The sequence below is a fragment of the Struthio camelus genome, chromosome 2 (assembly GCF_040807025.1).
Source record: "Struthio camelus isolate bStrCam1 chromosome 2, bStrCam1.hap1, whole genome shotgun sequence".
Classification (NCBI taxonomy): Eukaryota; Metazoa; Chordata; class Aves; order Struthioniformes; family Struthionidae; genus Struthio; species Struthio camelus.
Window position 1 is genome coordinate 117,022,375 of NC_090943.1, and position 19,642 is coordinate 117,042,016.

The 19,642-nt window shown below is 38.5% G+C and overlaps 1 protein-coding gene across 14 annotated transcripts in view; it reads right to left on the reverse strand.

The window, feature by feature from the left end:
- The window catches only part of PTPRM (protein tyrosine phosphatase receptor type M), a 488,712-nt gene that overhangs the window by 291,130 nt on the left and 177,940 nt on the right, over window positions 1-19,642 (reverse strand). The window lies entirely within an intron of this gene.

Sequence of the window (19,642 nt, forward strand, 5' to 3'; positions counted from 1 at the left end):
AAATAACAGCCACGTTAAATTGAATGTGTACATAAATCACAAAACCAAGCCAGTCACAACATTAATGCCAAAGAAGCAACATGATCAACAGTAAATAATGATTCCCATTCTTTTAATAGATACAGTAAGGTAAGAGTTATTTCCTTTTCAAAAGGAAATGTGGGTCATGGACCTCTTATTTGAAAGAAAAAACCTGTAAGACGCCCAAAGAAGAAGAATGTAGTGTCACACCTTAAAAATTACTCAACCTTAAATTACTACTTGAGAGCTACTTCACGTAATTGCCAGCTCCTTAAAATTCCTGGAATTCTGAGCTGGAGATAGACTAGCTTCTCTGACCGTGGCAAGTGACGTGGCAGTTAATGAAAACAAAACTGGGAAAGAAACATTTCAAATGAAACTACTATTTTCATTGGTTTTGCCACTGTGATATCATTCTAGCAAGAATGGTAGCAGATAGCAGGAAGCAAGGAGAGCAGGTTAATTATGATTTTGGAGAATGAATATTATTTAAGAGCAAAACTAATTTATTTTCTTTTAAGACAACAGCTGATTAATCCTAATTATCCGAGTTGTTGAGCAGTCACAGATCACGTGGTTTTGAAGTGTTTTTCTACAATTTTCAGATTATTTAAGGACTCTTTGTGCATAGCTGAGTCACGTGCTGAGCTTACATCCACCCTTGCTAGCTTTTTGGTTTTTTTTTGAGTTGCAACATCAGCAAGCTCTACATAGGCTATTTTATCCTGCCAGGAAATAAGGTAAGTAGCTCTCTAGGGAACGATAGGCGGCCACATATGGATTGATTCTAGTACCTAAACCAGCTCAGCTCATTTTGAGTGAGAACAAATATTTCTGTGCTCCAACCTGCCCTGCAAGACTTACCCTTAGACTCAGGGCTCCCACATCCAGAATTCACTAGGATTCCCTTGGGTTACAAGAGAACTGAAGAGGGAGAATATTTTAAGAATAACAACTTCTGTTCTCTCCCATCTACCAAAGGCTTCAGGAAACCGTCACAGGGAGAACGAGGAGGTGAAGGACGACGGCAAGGTCACGAGGCAGCATTGTTACTGCCTTAAGCTGAGGCCGGGCACATGAAGAGAGGAGACCACGAAGCAGTAGGATGCATGCACACTCCCCTCTTACCCTAGGCAGGCCTGCATGTTGAGTCAACAGGCAGCCCTGCTCACACCTCTCCGCGGCCTCATGGAAGTCCTGCAAAGCGCAGCCTCGGTTGTAATTTAAACCATCAGCAGTCCATGAAAGGAACAGCTCCAATACTGGCCCCAGAGGACACATTTCACATCTTTTTCTGTGCGTACACAGAATGAAAATCTGCACGGATCAATGCATTTCAGAATTTTATAATAAATTATTGTTTCACTGGGGTCTCATAATCTCCTTCACTTTCTGTTTATTCTCACAGTATCTTGTCCGATTTCAAGTATCTTAACTGCTGCTCTAAAACAGAAAACCTTAGTTTGATCAAATAATCAACTATAGGGCTATGCAATACATGCTGTCCATTCATACGTCAATAATTCTGACTGAAAAGAGACAAGAAGCCTAAGCAGATTTCAGAGACGCACATCCTTTTGAACAAGCTGCGTGAGCCTTAAAGTGAACTCAGCTTGCCTCCACAATGCTCTGTTTGAGCATTTCAGCCCCCACCGAAATCCAGATGTGAAACAGGTTATTAGGGGTTGCTTCAAAATTCACGAGACAGCTCCAGAATAAAAAGTCTTTATTATTAACATGATAACACAGCTATAAAGTATATGTGAGATATTATTATTAATAAAGATTATCTTGACTGATTTCTCTTAAACATTACAAACTCACAGAGGCAAAGTGCAGAGTGTCTAATTATATGTTAGAACTCAAACAGTCCTACAGAAATCACTAACACGACATTTCCTACCAGAACTCAAAGAAAAAAAGCAGGCTTTTTTCTTTAGTCTCCTTGCAAAAAAATGTTTGTAATGAAAATTTTCTGTCTGCAATAGACAAAGACTAAAACATCATTCCTTTACTTTCCGCAAGAAATAGCAGTTCAAGAGGGCAAGTTTTCTCTCTCCAAGAATGACAGTAAACGAGTAGGAAGGCAGCCTAATTGAGTTGAGTTTGAGTTCAGTATAAAGGAATGGTAATGAAGGTAACGAATTCAAGTATACGATAAATTCAATCCACAGGCAGTATAAGAGGGTGAAAACTGGCTGCATCGCAGTTAAAACAAAAAAAACCCAAATCTATCTCCCCCTGACATTTATTGCAGCAACAGCCAAATAGCTAAAGATTATTTTTAGTCTGAAAAATGTTGTTTATAAAGCGATACAAGAACACAGAAAGGTTTCTGTTTTAACTGTACCCATATGGCCAGCTTTGCTCTCTTTTTCAGTTGTGATTCACATTTCCTTCTCACTGATGCACTGCACAGCCTTTTCAGCAAGCTACACAGGTATGACAGCGGTCACTCCTACAGCAGAATTAACTCTTAACTCTGAAATTTGGAGGACATCAGTGTTTTTTTTCTTTTCCATAAATAATAGGTCTCTTTAAGCACAATGTATGATAAATGACCAGCTCTCAGCTCCAACTGTCAAAAGCTATTTCATTTAGAATAGTTAGAAATAACATATTTATATCCACTGAGCATTCCTTTATTAAATATATTTGCAGATCCCAAAACAGCTTTTAACAAAATATTTTCAGTAGCAGTCACAAAAAATAAGATTCTTGAGACTTCAACATTCTGAAGACCCACAAATAAAGCACATCAACTAGGATCTATCACCTTAGTAATTATAGTAAATAAAAACTTCATCCTCGTTTTATTAGAATAGATTCTGAAATTCACTGACAGATCTTGCAAACTAGCAGTTTTTATACGGAAGCCTACCTGAGTCTTCACAAATACACCATACCTTACTGAAAATTAAACAAAAATGACAAAGCTATAATTTACTAATCTCATTACACAAAATGGTATAGAATTCATGTTTTACTACACCACACTATGGTGATGGATTCACTATATCAAGTTAATATGAACCTTAAAAGAGGTAGCCAGAGCAACTTTGCAATATCTTTGTGTTAGGTTTTTTAAAACAACTCAGTAAGATAAACACAGTTCCCTGTACTTCACCTGGTAGGTCTGTTTTGCCATGTGGAAGACTGAGGCTTTACTACAGATTGAGACGGCTGGCTCTTCCTGCCACGGGGACTGGGAGAACAGTGTGAACACAACACTTTATCCTTTGGAAAGCACAAATGGCCTTAATCATTTAATACTATATCCGCTTGGACTACGAAGGCTAGGTCCCCCAGGCAGAGCTCTCTAACCTTCGTAGAGTAGAAAAACTTTGACCACAAAATAAAGAGTGGAAGATGCTGAGATTCAAACAAACAAACACACAAATACCACTGGATGCTGAAATTTTTCAAATGCTCAGAGAAGCTTTTGAGAAAAAAATCACACATTCAAAAGTGCTAATTAAGCCAACTGATGGCTATTTAACTGGTAAGTCACTTGTAGGAATAAATTTTCTATTAAATAAAGTGTCATTTAATATACATGGATGTAAAAAAAATCTGAATTTAACGTCACAACTAACACAGCTAGAAAATTCATATACCTAGTACCAGCACATTAAATGAATACAGAGACAACTTAAAGCACCTTAAAATGCACATTATTTGTCCATTTTAGGCAGGCTAGAATGAAAAAACTGGGTTGATGGTTATTTAAATCAGACTTACAGTCTCTTATAGGCAATGAACTAACTCTAAGTCTTCTAAATGAACAGCAATTTAGCAGCAACAAAATATATATTGAACCTTTCAGAAATAGTTTTAACAAAAATGCAGCAGTAATTCAAAGGGATTGGAATTCAAGGATGTTGGATCCAACACTGCCACTACATTAATCACTCTCAAGGCATGTTTCAACTCTTTTTCCAGAAGAGACCTAAGAGAAATCATTGGCCAGTTAGCCTCTCTGTCCATAAAGGCAGATTAAGCAGCTTTTCACATATTTAATAAAAGAAAGGTTTTGCATTATGCCACTTTCAAATATGCACATTTCTAAAATTATGATTAGATTCGTACTAGAGAGATCTCAAACCATATCAGCAATGCCAGAAGTAATTTTGTTCAAAATGTATGTAAAATCTAAATCAAATAGTAATTAATACCTCACTAAAATTGCGTCCTCAAGTTTGGATTTTTCATCCTAATAATTAAGACACGTGGCTCTACCTCTTAATTTCTAGAGTTGCTTTCATAATCAAGACAACTCTTTGTCAATCTAGACTAGAGCCACCACCGATCCTGTGATTATCCTATGCTTATTCCATCTGTGTAAGTTAACGTGCATTTCATTGAAGTAATGAGGCCACACTGGAAAGAGATTATTATTGTCCTATTTGAAATTATTCTACTGTGAGTCAAAATTGCACTCTGCATGTGTAATTAATATGGGCATTCAAGCAAAATGTTGTATTACCTTTCAAGAAAGATTTCAGATTTCAGTACTCCTTTTCTTCAGATCACACAGCTATCTGTAAATCTCTGTATACTACAACGAAAACTAAATGCTTGTTGGAGACAACAGGTAATATTGTGAAATACTACTAAAGTTACAGATTTAGTAGTCTTTTCATCAAATTACCAAATATTAAGCAATGACATCTACCGAAGATACAATTAAACATACAGAAAATAAACAAGGATATTACCACATTTTCTGCAGTCATTAAGCTCAGTGTAATTTACCCAAAACAGTTGCTCTGTGCTTACATACTGAATTGTTTTGTATCATTCTGACAAGAGTAAATCTGTTATTACCACACAGAGATTTTAAATGGGAGAAAACAAAAAAAAAAAACCCTGCTCAATCTTTTTTTATTTTATTTTTACATGAAAATCGGAGTAGTTCAGAAGTGTTAATATTCTCCAACAACTTTTTAGTGCTTGTAAAAATGCAAAAAATCCCAAGCCTTCTTGGAATTCATCTTTACTAGTACACAACAGAATCCAATACCACTTGTAGGGAATTATATCCTCAGAAACATCTGGAAAAAACAGAGCACTAGGAAGTCTCTCTCTAAAAGAAAGGTTTTTACTTCATAAAGAAGTGGCAAGAGTCCACATATCGGCTAAGCATTTTGCTGAACCCACAGCCTCACTTTGGATTGCATCATAATATTTCAATTTGTGTTAAAACTACAAGAATACGATGAATGCCTTGCTGAAAAATGAAGAGCTACATATATGGTTTTAAATAGTCCGTTTCGGAGTTATACAGACACCAGCCGCAAAGGGTCTGGGAAAGAGCAGAGTGTGATGGAGGGAAAATGAGAAAGAAAAGATCTTTAGCATAACTGTCGTTGACACACACAATGCAAAATATACTAATGCAGGCATTTGTCTGCCTTTCCTACCCAAGTAGATTACAGGACAGCGAAAAAACAGTGCACTTGCTGTCCCAGACACTCTTCATGGGCGAAGTGCTAACTTCCCAGGAAGAAGAGAGGCACAGGAAGAACAGAGGATGAAGAAATTCCAGCGGGTAAATTGTGGGGACGACAAGTCTACCCAAAAGTTTAACACCACCAAAATAGCAGGCAAAGCCAAAGGGATACTGGATCCCACAAAACAGCTCAAGGAAGAAGTAGCCAAGAGTGAAAGAACCAAGCAGCCAGGCCCTGCTCAGGGCGAGGCGGCTGCCTCCTGAAAAGGCCTTTCTAAGAGGGCAGAATGAACGGCCAGCAAGGACGGTACTTACAGGAAAGGCAGCCAAAGTAAATGCCTCTACAGTGACGGTGCAATCTGCGAATAAAGATAATCACTAGAGTAATAATCATTAATAGGTAATGTAGTAATAAGTAATGTATACGTTAGTTCATGTAACAGAGAAGCTAACAGAGAGGGAACTGGCTGGAGGTGTTTTAGTCTTAATTACAGTCAGTCACGCAGTTCAACAACTCCCCCGCATCCCCAAACACACACCTCCTCCAGTGCTCTATCTCCTTCCTGTCATCTTTCCTTTGGGCATAATTTAATCCTTGCTTCAGTTCTCTTTGTCTCAAAACAGCTTAAACAGCCCTCGGTCTCAAAAAAGAAGCCCACGTGCAACTCCAAGTTGAACATCATACCTCCCAGCAGTCAGCTGGTAAAATTTAAGTACAGTATTCAGTGTAAAGGCCACTGTTTCTTTCTCCCAAAGGTCCAACAGCATCGCACAGAAAGCTTATTGAATTTATTTCGCCGTTAGCTTGTATCCGTCCCTAAGTGATTCTATTGCTGCCGAACAAGTCACTATGCTCCTTATCAAGGCAGTCTTCAGCGTCCAGAAACAGGCATACTTAACACACCGCTGAAAAGTGAGTTGAATTTAACTGGTCCCCAGTGGCACAAGCGAACTGTTTCATTATCTCACACTGTCATTTACTGTTTACTAGATTATTAAACACTCCAGGATAACTGAAGGATTAACACATCACACTGAGGTTCACAGAAACCGAACACTATGTCAATCACTTTATTTTCAAATTCAGGTAAGAATATCAAAAAGGTTAGGCTGCTAAAAGAAACCAACAGAACATCCCTCAACACCTTTTCTTAAGTATCATGTCACCAAATGAGAACTTGTGGTAGCTGGGAAAGGATAGGGATGGCAGAGAGGGATGGATTCAGTTCAGAACCCTAACTTACATATGTCCATAAGAGATTCCAGTTAAGCAAATTTTCTGCATACCAATGCATGTACTTAAAGTATAACTTCTGACAGTTCCTGAATACCTGAGACACAGTTCTCAAATAGGAAAAAAAAAAAAAAAAAGGCAGACAGAAAGAGAAGAGAACAACTTCCTACTACCTCAGACTTCTTGGCCAAAGTCCAAGTTAAATCCTAGTTAAATAAAAATAACAATGGCTCTCTTAGGTGACACTTCTGACACTTTTTATATCCAAATGGTGCAACAGGTCACTTTCTTCAGCAAATGAGGAGGATCAAAATCTATTAACATTGTGGGGTACTCGGAAACAAACTCTGTCAAGCTGTTTCCAACTATCTTCATGATCTTGTCCATAGCCAAGGCCCTAGCGGATTTCACAGAGCTTCCAGTATTTCTCTAAAAGTGAAACTTCTGCATTCACAGATTTTTCAGGTTTACTGTTTCTCAAAAGTCTCTTTCGGTCACAGGAGATTGCTAAACAGACAAAGGATTACGAGTTTAGAGAATATTCCTGTGATAAAAAGGCTATTTTCAAGACGTAAAATTTGAATACCCGTTAGAAGTTTTCAGACTGCGTATTTGCTTCATAAGCAGCAATGATTACAACATGCATTGAAAACGAAATATAAATTTTAGGGTCATAAGCGTACTCCTGGCAAAGCACTACAAGCACCATAATCTCAAAGCAGGATCCATCCCTCCTAGGCAGCTGCTTAGGTAAGGCCTTTCTTTGGAGAGCGTTACCTTTATTGCCCCTTGCAACCTGACAGACAGGCAGGACTAGCACCACTACAGAGCTAAGCGCCTCTCTCTCTCTTGAATCAGCCATACTTTTGTTCTACTATATCAAAGGCAGCTTAGTTTTATGGTATTATAATCATCATGTTTGCTCACAACCACATAGCTAAAAATTTTTTTTTAATTTTTTTTTTTTTTTTAGTATCGATATCAGTGTGGTCTGTGCTGCTTGCTGATCTAAGATTTTCTGATATATCAAAGGCTTTGACTGATGCCATAGCTAAAACTTTATATTGACTTCTGTTAGGTACTGTCACCATAAATCTAATATTTTAGATAATACCTTAAGTTTCCAAAATGTCTTCTGGATCCCTGTTCACTGAAGAATGGTGGGACTGGTTCACAAGGCTGGGAGTGAAATTTATTCTTCCAACTACCCTTATATGCATGTACTTACTATTATCACCAACATATGCTGACACTTCTTCACGGTTACTGACGTTTTGCTCTTGTGACTGGCTGTGTGGATTAGGAGGCTTACCGTGTAACATAGCTTTGCTGGTCAAGCGGCTGGAATGGTTGTAGCGGGAGAGTACCAGGCTCATTTTTGTCTCCGTTATTACAGTGGCATCATCTTGTACAAGTCATGTAAGGCTAGCAGTTAGATTCAGAGTAGCTTTTGCACCATCTGGCATTTTAGTTTTCCAGCTGTGCATTTCATTGGTCATAGTAGCTCTGTGAACTACAGCTGTGTTACATGGGGAGCAGGTGGAAATAAGATGTCAGTCTAATACCCATCAGTGACTGAACTCGGGCATTGACTTAGCAAGTTGGCCTGTATTTTTCTGTTTATTCTACAGTTTATTCTTCCAAGGAACGTTCAGGAATCTTTTGCAAGAACCTGCCTTGGCAGCACGCTGCTGTGGTGGAAAGGCTTGAGTACGTTTGTATGTAAAAACAGGAGGCTGGTAGGCTGGCAATAGTCCTGTTTCTAGTACTTTTGACTGTATTCCAGTTCCCTGATTTTGAGAAGCTAGTCCTAAACCAACCTTAGCACGCAAAGAATGATGCCAGGGATAATATAAGAGTACACAGCATCTGATGTGCCACTCAGCCTCTCTGACAACAACCTATAAAGGAAGATAGTGTAGAAGGTGGAGAGTGACCTTTAGCGTACGTTCCTACAACACTCCAGACGCTTGTTTTGTAAATTCAGCTGCATGTGCTTTACTGATAAAAACACTAAGCTGGATGGTTTCTGCCGGTCTACTCTAAAATGCTTCACAGATATATTGATCTTGAGATGTCTTGCTGTTTCTTAAATACGTTGGCCAGGAATTATCATTAACAGTGCATAATTACATAACTTAGTCTCTGGCATCATTAATAATTGGAAATTCTGGAACAGAAATCTTAAGCAAGAGTAAAAGATTAACCAAATCCATATACAGATAAGAATGAAACTAATAAGGCCAGGAAAATAAAAGCCTGTCTGGTTTTATCCCTGGTGAGAGACTGCATCGCAAGGGAGAGAAGAAACGGGCTGCTTTAAGTGCAATGAAGCCTTCAATCCTATTGCCCAGACGGAAGCATTGCAGTTGTTCACAGCAATGCTCATCACATAGGCAATGCATTTGTCTTGCGCAAAGGATGAGCATCTAACCTTTTCAGAGGAATTGTGTGGAAGTTTAGGTATACTCATTAAAAAATGTATTTGACCTTTCATATAATCTAAATATATACTGTTTTAAGGTACAAAGCTTGGAGCACATGCATCTGCTGACAGCTAGAGTAGAGCAACAAATATAAGTATATGTACTTGGTTATAAGAATTTACTGTGGGATCTCTAATACATACTTTAAAATTTTATCAAGTTTGAATTGCTGTTCAGCAAGAAAGCTAAGACTTGTTACTTTTCTTTTTATGCCTCTCTTCAGGGAAGAAGAAAATAAAGTAAATTAAACTATATCCTTCTATCACATTTTATCAAAGTTCTTACAACACAGAAGATCAGAACAATTCAAGTTTGTCTCCTAAAAATTAATTTGACAGAGTTTGTGCAAATTAAACCTTGAGCAGAATTCAAATAATCATAAAATCAAAAAACTAATATAAGAGTATTGCATGTAGCTCTTTATAAAACGGGGCTGTAAAATGAAATTATTTAAGTGAGGAACATGGATATGCAGATAACAGAATGCATTGTTCCGCAGATGCTTTAAAGTACCTGTTCTTTGCTTTTTCTTTTCTTCACTTTTACAAAACATAGGAAAAGGAGCTTTTCCCCCACTTTTTACTGTCATTTTATACGCAGTACATGACTGCAGCCTCTGCACTAATGGATGATTTTGTACTTCTGACACTCCTAGCAACATGCTACTCTCCCACATAAATTGCTGGAACTAGAGCGTGATCAGAGGTTTAATAGGTCAGTATTCATTGAGAGCCAAAGCCCCTTCCCAACTGCTTTGCTGTTCTTCTCCTGTGTGCTCTTGTGGCTGAGCATTTCCTTTCTCTTCCTTTATGTCTCACAAATTGTTACACAAGGAGTAAGATACGTAAACTGATACAAATCAGATTTAACAGAAAAGATAGTCCAAGAGGGGAGGAAAAAATAAAAAGGGAAAATGGGAAAAAAGAGGAATCCAATCAATCACTGAAAAATAGTGTGTGCGTTGACACACAATGTCTCACCTCACCCAGGAAATTCCATTTCAGTACTTCCTTCTCAGTAAATTTGCTAAATGTTACAGATAAGAATATTTTTAGTTAAATATTATCACATGGTTATAGAATCACTATCACTGGAAGGGACCCCTGGAGATTGTCCGCTCCAACTCCCCTGCTCAAGCCGGGTCAGCTACAGCAGGTTGCCCAGGGCCATGCCCAATCCAGTTTTGAGCATCTCTAAAGATGGAGACGCTACAACCTCTCTGGGCAACCTGTTCCAGTGCTCGGTCACCCTCACAGTCAAGAACTATTTTCTTATGTTCAAGTAGAATTCCGTGTGTTTCAGTTTGTGCCTATTGCCTCTCGTCCTGTCGCTGGGCATCACCAAGAAAAGTCTAGCTCCATCCTCTTTATATGCACATACACATAATACATGCATGTGCGCTTCAGATAAGATCAGACTGTGATAAGATTAGATCCCCCTGATCTTTCTCTTCTCCAAGTTGAACAGGCCCAGTTCTCCCAGCCTCTCCTCGTATGAGAGATGCTCCAGTCATTTTAATCATTTTTGTGGCTCTTTGCTGGACTCACTGCAGCAGGCTCATGTCTCTCTAGTCCTGGGGAGCCCAGCACTGGACCCAGCACTCCAGGTGTGCCCTCGCCAGTGCTGAGCAGGGGGGAAGGATCACCTCTCTTGACCTGCTGGTGACACTCTGCCTAATGCAGCCCGGGATGCTGTTGGCCTTCTTTGCCACGAGGGCGCTTTGCTGCTTCACGGTTCACTTGTCCACCAGGACAACCCCAGGCCCTTCTCCGCAAAGCTGCTCTCCAGCTGGTCAGCCTCCAGCGCATACTCGTACGAGGGCTTATTCCTTCCCGTGTGCCGGCCTTTGCACTTCTCTTCGTTGAAATTCGTGAGTTTCCTCCCTGCCCATCTCTCCAGCCTGTTGAGGTCCCTCTGAATGGCAGCACAACCATCTGGTGGTGCACCAGATGGTGTGCAACCATCTGGAGAGCACCCACTCTTCCCAGTTTTGTATCATCTACAAACTTGCTGAGGGTGCACCCTGTCCCATCATCCAGATTGTTAATGAAAATTTAAACAGTACTAGCCCAATATCAGCCACTAGGGTACACCACTGGTCTCTCTAATGCAGTATATGCATCTTATCCATGACAAAGCATAAGCACTAAACATAATGAACATTATATATAGGTGCTAACATGCACACAAGTTTTTCTATTAGCCAAATGCAATGATGGTTTTCTTTCCCTTTTTTCCCCCCCATTTTTTAGCTTAAGATAAGGAAATTGGCAAGAATTCTCTGATTGTCCTCATTTGTGTTAGTCCCCCAGTTTTTCCTCTGCCCTCAAAGAACTTAGGATCTGCTGACCAATTTCAGGCATATTTGAAGGAATATTTCAGTTCTGAGTATGCTTGTAAAAATACATGGTACAGTACTGCAGGGATACGCAAAGTTGTGCCATGACAGAATGAAACATAAGCTTAAGTATATTATAGAAATCAGAAAACTCATATTTAAGGCAGATAATGCAGGAAGAGCTTCAATCAAAGCTCACAACCCATTGGACACCGCATAATCCAAATATGAAAACCAGTTACAGGCTTCATATGTTCTGCTGTTCATAGAACGGCTTTTTCTATCATGTAGTATGATTGCTATGCATTCAATGAAAAACAAATAAATTAAAACGGATTAATTAATGAAAATTAATGGAAAAGATACAATATTCAACGTAAGAAAGGCACTAAATAGTTTCCATGGAAGGAAAACCCAAAGAAATTAAGGGAATAAGAACTGAACTGGAAATAACATTAAATGCTTCCAAAAAATTAAGGAAAAAAAGCCTAACTTTAAAAGATTCGATTAGACCCTCTTCTCCCCTTTTGTACAGAGCACTAACTATCCTTCCAACAGTAAAATCACCTCAGGTTATCTACAAAGAAAACACCTCAGGATGCTCATACTTCTGTGTGTACTCTTGGCAAAATCTTTAGCTTATACACGTTGCTAAATCTTTTCTAAAATCTATGGACTCACGCTAATTTCCTGTGGAACAAGGTTGTTTGATCAGTCTTGCAGGAGTGATCTATTTATGAGCAGAAGGAAGAGAGATCTCCAAAATTCCTGCACTCACAAGGCACACAAAAGCACCTACTGATCGGACCAAACAGATTTTTTTATTTTCCAAAGAACATCCGCCTTTGGACTATCGCATTGCCCAATTTACACTAAGAGTGCCACCTGCTTGTGTTACTAAGTTGTTATGTGTGTGAATGGTTTTATTTTTAATAAAGAGAATATTGCTTCATTACCTTAGTACTCAGAAAATGGTTGAAACATTTTTTTCTTAAGTGTTTCCAGACCTACACATGAAAATGTCAATTAAGCAGGTGAAAGCTTCAGTAAGTTTTCAACATGGTGAAAAACGCTTATGAAACTCTTGGACGTGGGCTCACTTCCCAGGATACTTTACATGATTTACATATACAAGCACATGCACACACAGAGTTTTGTATATCCTGTAAATATATTCTGTTTTCATAACTTGCCAGGAGTCATAACACTGGTACTACACTCACATGAGGTTGTTTTTGATATCTCTCATTTGTGTGTGTGTGTGTGTGTGTGTGGGTGGGTGGGTGGGTGGGTGGGTGTGGGTGTGCGTGTGCGTGTGCGTGTTTGTAAGGAAAAAAATTTGCTTTCCCGAACTCTCTCTGACACAGGATCATACATCTTCGTTTGAATAATAATAAATAATGCATACAGGTTTTGCAGTTTTGCAGGAAAGGGGATAAAATCTTTCATCCTCTTCAGCAAAAGATTCTCTAAGATACACTGAAAAAGGGTGAAGGACAGCTTTCAGAAGAGTCAAGAAGAAAAGCCAAATCCTTTATTAACAGGTAATAAACTGTTTACGTCTGGCAGAGAAGGCAAGCCTGTAGAGTGCTTCTGCTCTTAATTTTGTGGCTGCAAAGGAAGTAGCGCATGTTCTGCATGTATAAACAAGAGGTGTGAAGGATTTCAGCCTCTCCCCTTCAATCAGAGAATACTACCATCAGTCTCCCAGTATTGGTAAGTTCAATGCTGCTGTTTATTAAAGGCTGTCAGACACATTCTATCGTAAAACCCTCTTTTTGTTTTCTTTATCTTTGACAAATTTTTACTCTTAGTCTATATTTCCGCAATATAAGGCATGCGTCTCAGACTGTTATTCTCAAATGACTACATGAATTGAAAAATGAAAGCCAGGAAAAAGATATTACTTCAGCTCTTCACTGTTGGAGGAACCTTTCTCTCAAGAAAAGCTATCCACTTTATGTCAAGGTACAAACCTGTGAAAAACGCAATTCCCACATGTTTAGTGATACTACAACAAATCTTTAGAAATTAGTATCACAAGAATTTCATGTTACCTGGATTATCTGAACAGCTATTCCTTTGAAATTTCACTCTAGATCATCCAAAGAACAAGTAGCACAGAGAGGGAACTGAATGAACTGGTTGCAAATTGGGACAAGAACCAGATGGCGAAGAGCGCAAAGTTAAAAGTTCAAGACAGGACTGAGATAAAAGCTTGCATGGGAGAACTCAGTTATGAGTCTAAAAGGAGAGAAGGAAGAAAGTCCATAAAGGAGGTAAGACTGAGGGCAAGTGAAAATCTAAGGAAAGACTCTGACTCTGTGGCAGGAAGAAAAGAGAAAACAAAATGGACCCAGAATCGGCCTGCAGTGAAGAGAAATGGGACCGACTGAGTAGAAGGACTTGGGACAAGGTAGGAGAACTAGGTATTGGATAAGCATCTTGGAAAGATACAATGAGACCGAGGACTGGAGATATGACTGGGGATGACAAAAACCCAGGGAGGTGGGTAGAATACAAATTTTACAACAAGTAAGAGCTGGAAGTGAGGATTTCATGGGCACAACTATTAGCACAAGAAGCTGAAGAGACAGCTTCAGGAAGCAGGTCAGGAAGTAGAAGGGAAAGACTGGAGAAAGAGGTGAAGAAGTTGCATACTGGCGGAGATGAGGAGGGTAAAAGAATTGCAGGCTGGAGATTAAGTCTCAGTATAACAGACAAGAAAGTCTGTGCCCAAGCAGGCACATTCTTTTTCCGAATTTGAAGCCATCTGTGGTCCCAGAGCCTCCTGATTCCTCTGCTGCCTATAATACTGCATGGCATAATGTTTCCTCATCTAATGTAATAATCAATTAGTGCTTTTCAGATTACTCAGCTAGAGTGAATCTGCATAATGTAACTTCAGTTTTCAATCTTTCTCACATACGATGTGTATTTCAACAGCATGCTGAGATAGCATTTCTGTTTTTGTTTTAATTTATCTTTTTGAACTGTGAAATACATACAGACATTCATCAAGGAGAGTAGTATTACATTCATAAAGCCAAGCTCTACAAAATTAGAAAATGTCAGAACTAAAATCACTTAGGAAACTTCTTACGGTCTCAGCATGCATGCACGTTATAACACAGAACTCACTTGCACGACTGCATACTCTCTTCTGCTCACAAAACTACCCCGCACGCATTCAGACCGCAGGATGAACTTGCTCTAGGGATGAATTGGAGCTGCGTAGGCTATGGTGTGAATTAAATAAGGGATCCCTCACTAACTGGTGACAAAAGTTGGAAGTTAAGGAACAAGATGGAGAATTGCAGAATCTATATGATTTCATGGTTAAACAGCTGTGACTTTGTCACAGAGATTTTATGTGATGTCAGTCAAGCCAATTCAATGAAACTTTGTCCAGAAATCCACTAACTGTGTACTCCTATTCTAGATGCCTGGTTTTAGGCTTTGAGATCAATTCTCTCAAAAGCGCTGAGCACTCGCTATTGCAACTAACATCAGTAGACACTAAGCATGGAAAGAGCTATTGCCTCACATGCAGAAAATCAGGTCCAGATATCTCATACTGGGCTTCCAAGACAAAGTATTCCTTTGATTTTTCTGTATCTCTAGTTCTCAACTGTAAAATTAAGATAATATCACTTCATCATCACACAGAAATAACTTATAACTTAGTGTAAATCACTAAGATTAGTAACAAAAGATTTCATCAGAAAATGAATACACCTGCTTTCAGAATGTACAGCATTTTCTAAACAAAGTGAGGCCACATACACACTAGTGTGAAAAAATCTGAATATGAAGGAGCTATTCATCACCTGAATACTGTCCACTACACCGAATGAGCTGGGGATTCTGTGGGGAAAAAAAGATGTCGGTATGTAGCTTGAAAAAAATAGGCTCAAAAGGTTTGAACTTGTAAGGCTGCAGAGGTGTAACTTTTCCTAAGTATTGCCTTGACTATATTAATATTTAACTAGTTTTCATTTGAATTTTAACTTAAGTTACTATTTAATACAGTATTTTGTATACATATTTATTCAACATACGCAATTTCAAACTTCATATACTTGCAGAGAAGAAAATGCATATATGTGTGTTCCTTGGGCTTGGATTGCAAGAGATTTACCTGTTGTTAAGTAATTTCTGAACTTTCTAAGCTTAGTTTTTCCTTGCAAGCTACAGATTAAATTCCTGGCTTAAAGGTGCTGCTGGAAAACAAAACGTTTACTTTTTAAATGGATGTTCCAAAATAGGGCTACTTCCAAAAAAGAATTCCACCCTCTTTCTCCTACAGTACAGATTTGTGTTTCTTCTGCAAATTGACTAAATATGATATTAACAGAAGCTTTCCAGAAGACATTGCTTCAGCTCCTTTCACTTCACCATTTCGTCAACTCTTCCGTATTCTCCACGTTCATTTCCTTCTAAATTCTTACTTTGGTCCCCACCTACAATTGCATCCTTTTTTTTACCTCTTCTGAAGTGTATCTCTGGTCCTCAAGATTCCCAGTTCCTTTACTGCCTATTGCTTTATCTCATTGTTGGTGTTAACTCCTGAAGTTTGTAGTTTCAAAGATAAATTTTTTTAATTAAAAAAAATACAGTGATTGCTATAGTCTTTAGAGTGGAAGCACAGAAAAGAGCACAGGAATCACATTTTTGCTCAGTCACTCAAAAGAACAGAAAGAGTAGTCCCATACTGACAATAATCTGTGCTGTCCACAGATGTGGCAAAGAAAATGCAAGCAGATGAGACACATCTGTTAATTATAAACATTGCTTCATCAGTGTCATCAGATTATTTTTGTGTATGCTTCTGTTTAGAACATAAGCTAATGAGGACGTTGAATTCATAACCATACAATCTAGCTAATGACCTGGACAGTTGTTATGACAACTGGACAGTTGTTACAACAACAAAAACAAAACTTGTATGATGTTGTGTTGCGTTCATGATTCCTTCCATTTGAAATGGTATCACTAAAATTACCCACAATTTGTTGTTAAATTAACCGATGTGCCCGCAATCATAGCTCATGCACCAGGGGGCACTGCTGCCTAGTAGGGTCAGAAAGAATGTATTTTCCTTGCAAAGCATTGCCCTGTTGAATAGGTAACAGCCTTCTGTATCCCCTTCCTCAGAAACAAGCAAGTATTGGTCACAGATAGCATCACGGAACAAATTCCATGGCTCAATAGTATTATTTGGGCAACTGTGAGGTGTGGTATGCTCTACCACCCTTTCAATTGCAAAAACTGCCGTAATATCCCGCAAGTTAATAGACTTCATATTCCAGCTTTTAGGAAATAAAAGTGGGATAGGCTTGAAAAGAAAAAAATTGAATAGATTTCACTTAGGAGTGCTTCAAGGCCTCACTTTATTAAACTAAGAACACCTGTGCTGTTTGCCACAACTATTGAGCAAAGACAAGGAGAATAAACTGAACAATTCAATTACAATTATTCCTTTGTTTTAAGGAACACATATCCCTCAAAGTCCAACAGAGTGTAAAAAGTAAAGAATATGTCTGCCAGCAAAATGTAAACTACTGACGTCTACAGCTGAATAAAAGTTGAGGGGTACTATCTGAAAGAGAAAAAAGGATAGGAATGAAATCCTGCCACTACCTCAGTCTGTCAGAAATATCACAAGACTTCAACTGGTTTGATTTCATCCAGGCGATCTGTCTGTATTTCAGACTAACAGTATGAACCTGGAAAAAAAATGGTACGCACTAGAAATCATTTGGGAGCAACTTATCTCAGAATTTTTTGGTATTGCCAAGCCCAGTCAGATTAGAAGTCCTGGTATGACTTACATGAGAGAAAGACTAACAAATCCCTGATAAAATCATTATCTCCTTTTGTCATCACCAGCACTGGATGGTCAAAGGGGGGTTAATGTCACTGACGGACAAACTTGGCGTATCAGAGCACTTGCACAACCTGTTTGTGGTACCTCTACAACCTCTATACCTATTATTAAGTGCGAGCATAAATTTTTCCACACAGTGGTACTCATTCTGTTCCAGCTCTAGCGTGCCTAAGAACCTCTCTGATTAAGATGTTTTAATAACAGAATATTGGTCGTACGGCTACCAGCAGCCAAGGGCTCTTTAAAGTTCATTTAATCCCAGTCATGCGACATAGAAGGGATCACATTTTCTGATCACATTTTCTGACAGCTACTACAGGTAGATGCATCGTAATCATGGTCCTGTGGCAGTGTCATGAGATGCTACAGCAGGCGTTTATAAAATTCCTCAGTATCACACTAGGAAACCACACGGTCTCAGATGAGTTGATCGAGAACTTTAGGTCTTGGGATCTTTCACCTGATAATGATCTAGCACACTAAATACAGTTAATTCTGGTGAAAATTGTATCACGGGAACTTGTAAATCTCAAATACTAATAACCTTGAGATGCAGCATTAAGACTTGGAACTGTCTGATCATTCTTAGTCTAAGTAGCAACAGAATTTTGTGATAGCTGGCAAATAAGTAAAGGAATAAATCCAAGCAATTCAGGAGACCCTATCAACTTTCAGAAAGTTCATATACAAGGGAACTCCTGGAATTTGCACAGTCTTAGATCTATTACCAGCAAGAGAGTTGCAGTCGTATGGGCAGGCTAAATAAACAGTGGCCCTGGAGGAAGCAGAAACTCCTCAAAAAGTAACTAGCAGCAGTCCTTCACTACCTTCTTATCCTTTATGTGGAGAGAAAGAAACATCTCCTTGCAGTCATGTTTTAAAAAACAATGACTTAACCGAGCTCAGCAAAGATATTCTAGAATCACTACTGCTAAGAAGAAAAATTTCATATTGAATAAGATCTAGAAGGAAATTTAATTTCTAAAATAAAGGAATGACATTCCATCATTACAAATAATTATGTAAATGATAAATTCTATGCGAAAAAGTCAAAGCCTGAAATGATACTGCCATCAAATCTCTGCAAAACTGAGTGGAATCAGAATTTCACCACATCAAATTCTACTTTCAATTTTACAAGAGAGTGTTATGCAACAGTTCAAAGGCACTCTAAAGATTATCACTCATGAAATAACAACCTATTATTTTTCCATATTTGCTAATCATCTTTCATGGATGCAAAGTCATTCTTTCAAAAAACCTCACTGAATTAGGAAGGATAAGATTTTAATTCTACTAATTCAACCGTGTACAACTGACCGCTTAAAGAGCTAGCCGGTTAGAGAAATGTCAGCCTTATATAAGCACAGACGTTGAAAATATCCATACAATACCCAATAAAAATGAAGATTTCCGTTGCGTTCTACTGAATTTCATCAGGCTTTTTCTGGATAGACACAACAGTTAATCACATGCATATACAAAAATGTCTATTTTTGCTTTTCAAGTGGCTTTACTCATTTGTTTGTGGGTTGGTTTTCTTGCAATTTTCAACTTTTTAGCCTGTCCCACGCATTTAAATCATTTCTGAAATCTGCACGCACCTGATGAAATTTTGCACCATGTGCAATAATGCGAAAGGGAAACAATACTACAAGTCTGAAATTGTTTGAACACCAATAAAAAATACACAATTTCATCTCTCTCTCCCACTTGTTACTCTTGCTTCAATTTCTCCCATCCCTCCCTCTCCATGTACTGCAGTTTTGTTGGACTGATTTCCTTAGACGTTGTTGTAGGCAACATTATTTCTGTCTAACAGACAAAGTGCCAATTCTAGCATGTTATTTTTCACATACAGAAAGCATGGGGATCTGGAGGCTGCTATTTCCCTAATGCAAAGTTTAAATAGAGACTATTGTTGGTAGTAGAGAACAGACAACTTTGGAATAAAGGCAGCAAGATGGCTGCTAAATTTGCCTGCCCATTACTAAAACAGATCAAGGAAGATGCATCTGTTTGATTCAAGGCCATGCATATGGATAAGGAATCTGTTTCTGTTGAAAGAAAAGGAGTTTGGTGAAGGTCTTTAAATCAAGATCTGACACCTCTCTAGAAGTTTTATTACTGAATAAGCAAAAATTATGGGCTCACTGAATAAGTATAAGATTCTATGACTCTGTAACTCACCAAGCTACTTTAGTAGAAAGTATTAGTCTAA